At 46.4% G+C, this 8,571-nt stretch overlaps 1 pseudogene; it reads left to right on the top strand.

Annotated features, from left to right (window-relative positions):
• The first annotated feature begins 498 nt into the window (after positions 1-498).
• Positions 499-1,639, top strand: LOC111176111 (ubiquitin-conjugating enzyme E2 N pseudogene; annotated as a pseudogene).
• The last annotated feature ends 6,932 nt before the right edge of the window (positions 1,640-8,571 follow it).

Raw genomic sequence — 8,571 nt, 5'->3', positions numbered from 1 at the left:
CCACTAGCCAGACTCATCAAGAAAAAGAGGGAGAGGACTCAAATCAATAAAATTAGAAATGAAAAAGGAGAAGTTACATCAGACACTGAAGAAATACAAAGCATCCTAAGAGACTACTACAGGCAACTGTATGCCAATAAAATGGACAACCTGGAAGAAATGGACAAATTCTCAGAAAGGTATAACCTTCCAAGACTGAACCAGGAAGAAATAGAAAATATGAACAGACCAATCACAAGTAATTAAATTGAAACTGTGATTAAAAATCTTCCAACAGGGCTTCCCTGGTGGCGGAGTGGTTGAGAGTCCGCCTGCCAATGCAGGGGACACGGGTTCGTGCCCCGGTCCGGGAAGATCCCACATGCCACAGAGCGGTTGGGCCTGTGAGCCATGGCCGCTGAGCCTGCACATCTGGAGTCCGTGCTCCTCAGCGGGAGAGGCCACAACAGTGAGAGGCCCGCGTACCGCAAAAAAAAAAAAAAAAAAAAAAAAAGGGAATCTATTGACAAAATGATTCTGAAATTCATGAGGAAGAGGAAGCTAGAAAGAATACCTAAGAAAAATTTGAAGAAGAAATAACAAAGAAAAACGTGAAAGATAAGTGATCCTTTGCCAAGAATTTTAGGTGATATTATCTCATTTCATCCTCATAGTAGTTCCATAAGGTAGAGACTGTTATTAACCCCATTTTAGAGATGACAAAGCTGAGTTCAACGGCAACAAAGGATCTCCAAGGATGACAGATTTAGATGCATCTATAACCTATACATGTACCTATATCTATGTCTATACTTGTGTCAGTGGTTTGAGAGGGCATTTAAATACAGATTTTTTTCAACCAGATTTTAGACTCTCTGCATTCCCCTTTGATGCCTCCAAAGCTGTTGCAGAAACCCCAGATCCCTGAGAAATGCTATGGGACTGATTACTGATTTCTAAGAAAACCTAACTCACTGCTAGCAGAGCTGTGATCTCTCTAACAAAAACGGTTGATTGGAAGACATCTATTCATGGGGAAATGCTGCAATTTAATAAATAACCCCCCACATGAAAATTATTTCACACACTCATGCGTGAGGCGAGCGGAGCCAGAGACAAGAGCAGAGGTCGAACTCGGGATCTGACAAGATGGCCGGGCTGCCCCGCAGGATTATCAAGAAAACCCAGCGTTTGCTGGCAGAGCCAGTTCCCAGCATTAAAGCAGAACCAGATGAGAGCAGCGCCCGTTATTTTCATGTGGTCATTGCTGGCCCTCAGGATTCCCCCTTTGAGGGAGGGACTTTTAAACTTGAACTATTCCTTCCAGAAGAATACCCAATGGCAGCCCCTAAAGTACGTTTCATGACCAAAATTTATCATCCTAATGTAGACAAGTTGGCAGAATATGTTTTAGATATTTTGAAAGGTAAGTGGTCCCCAGCACTGCAGATCCGCGCAGTCCGGCTATCGATCCAGGCTTTGTTAAGTGCTCCCAACCCAGACGGCCCATCAGCAAATGATGTAGCGGAGCAGTGGAAGACCAACGAAGCCCATGCCATAGAAACAGCTAGAGCATGGACTAGGCTATATGCCACGAATAATATTTAAATCGATCTGATCATCAAGTGTGCATCACTTCTCCTGTTCTGCCAAGACTTCTTCCTTTTCTGTTTGCATTTAATGGACACAGTCTTAGAAACATTACAGAATAAAAGCCCAGACATCTTCAGTCCTCTGGTGATTGAATGCACAGTAGCAAATCTATGTCTTGTCCTGACTCACTGTTGTAAAGCAGGAGCAGAGGCTAGAAGTGTCATCTGGATTGTTGTGAGACGTTTAAAAGCAGTGGCCCTTCTCTGCTTTTACTCATTTCCCCATCATGGTTTGAGTATAAAGTGCTGTGAATGAAGGTAGTTGTCAGGGTTAGCTGCAGGGGTGTGGGTGTTTTCCTTTATTATTATTATTTTTTGGTGGTCGGGGGAAGGTAGTTTTATTTGAATTTTATGGGCTCCTTTCCCCCTTTTTATGGTGATCTGATTGCATTGGTTAAAAGCAGCTAACCCTGGCTTCCCTGGTGGCGCAGTGGTTGAGATGCCTGCCGATGCAGGGGACGCAGGTTCGTGCCCCGGTCCGGGAAGATCCCACATGCCACGGAGCGGCTGGGCCCGTGAGCCATGGCCGCTGAGCCTGCGCGTCCGGAGCCTGTGCTCTGCAACGGGAGAGGCCACAACAGTGAGAGGCCCGCGTAACGCAAAAAAAAAAAAGGAGCTAACCCGTTCTTTAGAATATGCTCTCTAGCCAAGTCTAACTTTATTTAGACACTGTAGATGGACAAGCTTGATTGTTTGAACCAAAATGGGAACATTAAACAAACATCACAGCCCTCACTAATAACATTGTGACTTTGCTGTCAAGTGCGGAATCTTCCCTTCAGGAAAAAGCTTGTGACCATTGTGTATGGCTTGTCTGGAAACTTCTGTAAATCTTATGTTTTAGTGAAATATTTTTTGTTATTCTAAAAAAAAATATATATTTCTCACACACACACACACACACACACACACACACACACACACACAGACTGTTTAATGCCAAGGGCCAAGAAGACCTGCGTAAATTCCACAAGAAGCTTTATTATCCCAAACCGGAGGCTGAGCCGTGAAGACTACATTCTAAGCCCCATCTTGTTCCCGCTGTTTGTTACCAGGGTTTAGACAACCTCAAAGTGACGGGTCAGTTATTTGGACCAGATAGCAGGATTGATCAAAGACCTCAACAGCACCTATGCTAATGAAAATCTATTGCACACACTAGTGGCAGTTAGAAAGCCAGGGATCATGCTATGCAGGCTTCCAAGCCCCTCTCACAGGACTGGATTTGATGGATGATTCCTGGCAGCCCTCTGATAGCACATGGCTCTCACCATCTACACACTCAGTGGGTCTCCTGTCAAGTTTAAAAAGATGCCAAGGTTTACCTCTCTCACTTCCTCTCCCAAACTCCCCACCACACCCATGTAAAAGGGAACACCACCCATTGCTTGTGCATTTTTACACTGTCGGTGGTCTCTGGTGTCAGGAAGCCCCACACGACAGAAAGGTCTGGAATCCCATGACGGGCGCAGGAAATGTCAGTTCACAGGCCATGGGCTTCATACTCAGGTCTGCTTCTCCCTCATCCCAGCACCTCCAGTTCTACCGTCTAAATATCTCTCAGATGATGGGAATGTAAATTGGTGCAGCCACTACGGAGAACAGTATGGAGTTTCCTTTAAAAACTAAAAATAGGACTTCCCTGGTGGCGCAGTGGCTAAGACTCTGCACTCCCAATTCAGAGGGCCCAGGTTAGATCCCTGGTCAGGGAACTAGATCCCATATGCATGCTGCAACTACGAGTTTGCACGCAACAACTAAGGAGCCCACATGCTGCAGTTAAGGAGCTGGCGAGCCACAACTAAGGAGCCCACTTGCCACAACTAAGACCTGGTGCAACGAAATAAATTAAAAAAAAAAAAAAAAAAAAGCCAGGATAATGGGAAATGTGCTTCTTGGTTCTCAGGGTTACAGCTGTAAAAGGAACTGCTGAAGTTCTCCTTCAGATTCCAAGTATTTTGAGCCTGCCCCGGCTCAGGGTAGGGGCAGGGGTACCTGACTCCCAGCTGAGGCTCAGCCCCAGACCTGGGGTCTAGAGTGGGAAGAGGTCCCATCGCATAGTCTAGGGCTTAGGGCTTAGCATGGACGCCCCAGAAGGCTGGCTCATCCCTGTTGCTGGTTACCAAGCCTCATTGTCAGTTTAGGACTAGACGGACCTACCAATAATCTGGAAATATTTTCTGCGGTTCATCACCTAACTTCCTGTGAGCCAGGGAACCTATCAACCTCTTTTTTCCTGGCAAAATGTATCCCTGTGAAAATTACTACTTGGGTACAGTAGAACCCAGCATGACAATCCTTGTTACTGATAAATTAGAATTAACTCAAGGTTAAACTGTGCTCTTTCAAGCATACCTCCACACAATAAAGCCTATTCTAACCTATCAGTTCAGTACAGACTTCCCACTGCATGAAATAGAAATAATATTAAAAAAAAATTAAAACTCGGTGGCAATAAGTCCAACTATAGTCTAGGGAAAGTAATTTACAGGGAATTCTTTCTGTCTCAGGGCCCTCCCGACTCCAGCCCCAAGAACAGCTGAATAATGGGTACACTCCACTGAGATTATCACAAATATTAGATCTTGTCATTGACCTTCAAAGATGAGTCTCCATGCTCTGGGGACAACCAAACAATGGCCTGTTAATAAATATGGACTTAGCTCTACTCCCTTAAGCCTAAAAATGATGGTGAGTAATATACCGCAATCAAGTCCAGATCTAGTCCAAGGTAACCATGGAGGTTAACCTATCTGGAAAGCTTATTATGGGCTTGGCTCTTGATGTGGATTCTCCCATCTCATGACGAGCCTGGTGTAGGTGACGTTCCCCACTGTCCTGTTCGGTAGAGTAGGCAAGGGAGGTTATTAATGTGTCTGAGGCCAGTCACACATCGGAGAAGAAATGGGATGGGAATCCAGGAAGTTTGATCCAAACCCAAGCTCTTAGGGGTTGCCCTGTGCTGCTACCCTGGTGAACTGTAAAGACCTAACGCTTCTTGTGACTCATCAGGACAGAACGGAGAAAGAGAATCCTTTGCTTATTTTTTACATATTTTTCTAAGCACTACATATGCTAGCGATAGCGGGTCCTCGAGTGAAGCCAAGCAAAAGGGCAATGACAATCTGGTGCTGTGGGGACAAAGCAGGGAGGTGAGGGAAGGCCTTCTGGGGCAGCGACCTGGGAGGTCTGTAAGTAGGGGAGTGAGAAATGTAAGTAGTGTGTCTGTGGAAGGCCATTCTGGCTGCAGTCAGGAAAAAGGCCTTCGAAGCAAGGTGCACTTAGGCTTTCAGGCCAGATCTGCTCCCAGCTCAACTGCACAGCCCATGCAGCCTGAAGACCTGCAGTGACACTGCTCTCAGGAAACAGGACGGGATGCAACCTCCCACAAGTCCATCTTGGCCACGTTGTGGGTGGCTTGACAACAGCTCTTCCCCCTTTCACTGTTCCTCCCCTCTCCCTCAAATTAGCTATCGTATGGGACCCGCCCGGCGGTCCTGTGGTTGAGACTCCGCGCTTACTCTGCAGGGGGCACAGGTTCGATCCCTGGGCAGGGAACCGCATTTGACGCGGCCAAAAAAAAAAAAATTCTCAACTGGATTAAGAAATCTATCTTTTTTAATAGCTATCAAATCAGCTCCTTTTGGTGTGACCATCCACCAGTATCTATTTTTTGCCCGTCAGTGACTCTCCGGAACCCACCTGGAAGCTTCCTTGCCTCTGGTTTAAATGTACTCCAACATAACTTGGCCAGCACGAAGGTCGATCCTCTGAACCCTTAGCCCGATCTCTCCTGTCACGAACACCAAGGGACCCAACCTCTCAAGAAACAATTTTCCTCTAAATAACCAAGCTCATTCATAAATTTACAAAAGCTCTTTCTCAAGCTAGCTGCTGGGGCGTTGGTAATTACAGGAAAGCTTGAGGTCCCAGATTCTACCCAAGTCAATTCAATAGGGCCAATACAAGAAACCCAAGACGCCTTAAAACTTACCTGCTGTTCTAAAATACCTCCCAAACTTAAATGAAGCGTAATGACATTTATGTAACTACCAGCTTACAAGACAAAAACTACCTCAACTCATACAAATGTTCTAAAATAACTTCATCTATTTCTAAACCGTCTAATAACACAGGACTGAAGTTGTGACATAAATCAAATGATACAAGCCAGTGTCCTGTAGTGGAAAGCCGTGAAGCATTTTTAAATAGATGATGTGTGATATTGCTGTTTGTACAATGAACTTTGGTGTCACTGTTCTAATTATCACAGTGAATTCTAATTATGCAGACCATTAAAGTTATTGAGACTGACATCAGATAGCATCTTCAATTTCCCACTTGGCAGAGACTTGTCAAGCATAGAGAAAAAAAGGATTAATTAACTTTGGAAAGAACATTTCCATTTCTTGTAGAGCTCCGTGATTCCTTAAACTTTTAAGCTCTCTGGTGGCTGATATGATCTATGATTCATAAGCATCTGAGTCAAATTATTCGCCTAGCAGCTCTCCCCTAGTGCTAATATTCCAGGGAGGTTTCCTACATTGATGTTTCCCTACAAATAAGTTTCTTATCATTTCATTTTTTAGATGAACCCTAAGGGGACATAGGCAGGTTTAAGGAAAAGCCAAAAGGAGCAAAATTATGGAAAGGTACCCTATTACACACCAGATGTGAAGGCAAGGGACAATTTTGCAGACTCATGTGTGTGCCCCATGGCCTGGTACTCATCCAGGGACAGTAAAAAGTGGTTTGTTAACGGTATTCTTTCCAAAGGACAAGGTCACAGCCTCGGTCGGCCACCACGTGGCAGCAGCACAGGCAGCTCTGAGCACAGGGCTTCCTTCCAGTGCCCTCACATTCATTTGTAAAGCAAAGTGCTTCCAACAAGTGAGCTCCAACCTCCTCTAAGGGTCTGTGTAAGCTCTTAGCTTAGAGCAGACCCAAAAGGTATTGATGGGATGCAGTATACAATGCACGTAATATAAAACTTTTTTTTTGGCTCCGGACGCGCAGGCTCAGCGGCCATGGCTCACGGGCCCAGCCGCTCCGCGGCATGTGGGATCTTCCCGGACTGGGGCACGAACCTGTGTCCCCTGCATCGGCAGGCGGACTCTCAACCACTGCGCCACCAGGAAAGCCCCGTAATATAAAACTTTTTGTGGCAGTAATCTGCTTTTCTTTTCCCTGAAGCCCTGAGCTCTGTAATTTACGAGGGGCAGTCCTATCACCTGACAGGGCCGTCCCCACGGATGTAGGGCAGTCCCCATGGATGTGGGACAGTCCCCACGGATGTGGGGATGGGCTACAACTTGCCTTTCTTTTCTCCTGGGAATCTCACAACCTCTGGGGGAAGGACGGAGCCAGGAGCTGTGAGCTACAAGAGCACCCGGCAGGTCAATCCTTACCCCACCAAGTCTGTCCGTTTTCAGAGCTTTTCCAAGTGGCACTCATGCAAACTCAATAATCACAGAACAAACCTCCAGAACAGCTCCGGGGAAATAAGCCATCCCGCTTTCCTTGTCATTTTTGTTCTTTTCATTAAAAAATGCAGCTTCGGGCTTCCCTGGTGGCGCAGTGGTTAAGAATCTGCCTGCATTGGCAGGGGAAACGGGTTCGATCCCTGGTCCGGGAAGATCCCACATGCCGTGAAGCAACTAAGCCCGTGCGCCACAACTACTGAGCCTGCACTCCAGAGCCCGTGCGCCACAACTACTGAGCCTGCGTTCTAGAGCCCACGAGCCACAACTACTGAGCCCGCGCGCCTAGAGCCTGTGCTCCGCAACAAGACAAGCCACCACAATGAGAAGCCCGCGCAGCACAACCAAGACTAGCCCCCGCTCGCCGCAACTAGAGAAAGCAACGAAGACCCAACACAGCCAAACATAAATAAATAAATAATTTTTTTAAAAATGCAGCTTCTTCTTACCTCTGCCACTGTAAAGATGTGCTTCTAAATAAATGCTCTGTTTAAGCAAGCCCTTGGAGATGAATGAAGGCTTCTGGGGACCCAAAGGCACACGGTGACAGGATGGGCTTTCTTCCCACGAGTCGCTTGCTGTAAAGCTTACCTCTAGCTCCACCTCCAGCCTAGGTGGAGAAGCAAAGTCTTGGTAAAAGACACCATGTACTGGAAGATCTTGGCTATGATTACAATTATGTCCTTTTTTATAAAGGCCCCATTTTATTTTTTTTTAATTTTAGGTGTTTTAGGTATCTATTCTTTTTTTAAATTTATTTATTTTATTTATTTATTATTTTTGGCTGCATTGGGTCTTCATTGCTGCGTGCTGCCTTTTCTCTGGTTGCGGCAAGCAGGGCTACTCTTTGTTGCGGTGTTCAGGCTTCTCATTGCGGTGGCTTCTCTTTTGCGGAGCACAGGCTCTAGGCGCGTGGGCTTCAGTAGTTGTGGCTCACGGGCTCCGGAGCGCAGGCTCAGTAGTTGTGGCACACGGGCTTAGTTGCTCCGTGGCATGTGGGATCCTCCCAGACCAGGGCTCGAACCCATGTCCCCTGAATTGGCAGGCGGATTCTTAACCACTGCGCCACCAGGGAAGCCCAAAGGCCCCATTTTTAAGGAATAAAAGACTCATGAGATCCCATTCTTTGGACGGCTGCTAATGCTGCTCCCTGTCCAAGTGCAGCGCAGGTGGCCAAGCACAGGTCTTCAGAGAAGGGCGAGCGGGGTGCCTCCCTCCAGCCTCCCCATCTCACTTCTCGCCAGTCCGCCCAAGCCTCCAACTGGATCATCAACACCTCTCAGCGTTCACAACACTTACTTCCCTTCTAAAAATTAGAGTACAGCTTGATGGCAATTTCTGTGGCAAATTTAACAGGAGAGTATGAATGAGAATCACTCTTAATTCCTAAAATCAAAAGGTCAGAGGTGCTAAAAGTCCTTTTCGACTGAATGTCTGTGTCCCCTCAAAATTCCTATGCT

The sequence above is a fragment of the Delphinapterus leucas genome, chromosome 2 (assembly GCF_059928025.1).
Source record: "Delphinapterus leucas isolate spDelLeu-1000000601 "Yukka" chromosome 2, BTC_Dleu_Yukka2, whole genome shotgun sequence".
Lineage (NCBI taxonomy): Eukaryota > Metazoa > Chordata > Mammalia > Artiodactyla > Monodontidae > Delphinapterus > Delphinapterus leucas.
The sequence above is the reverse complement of the archived record's forward strand: the minus strand, read 5'-3'. Positions and strand labels throughout refer to the sequence as shown.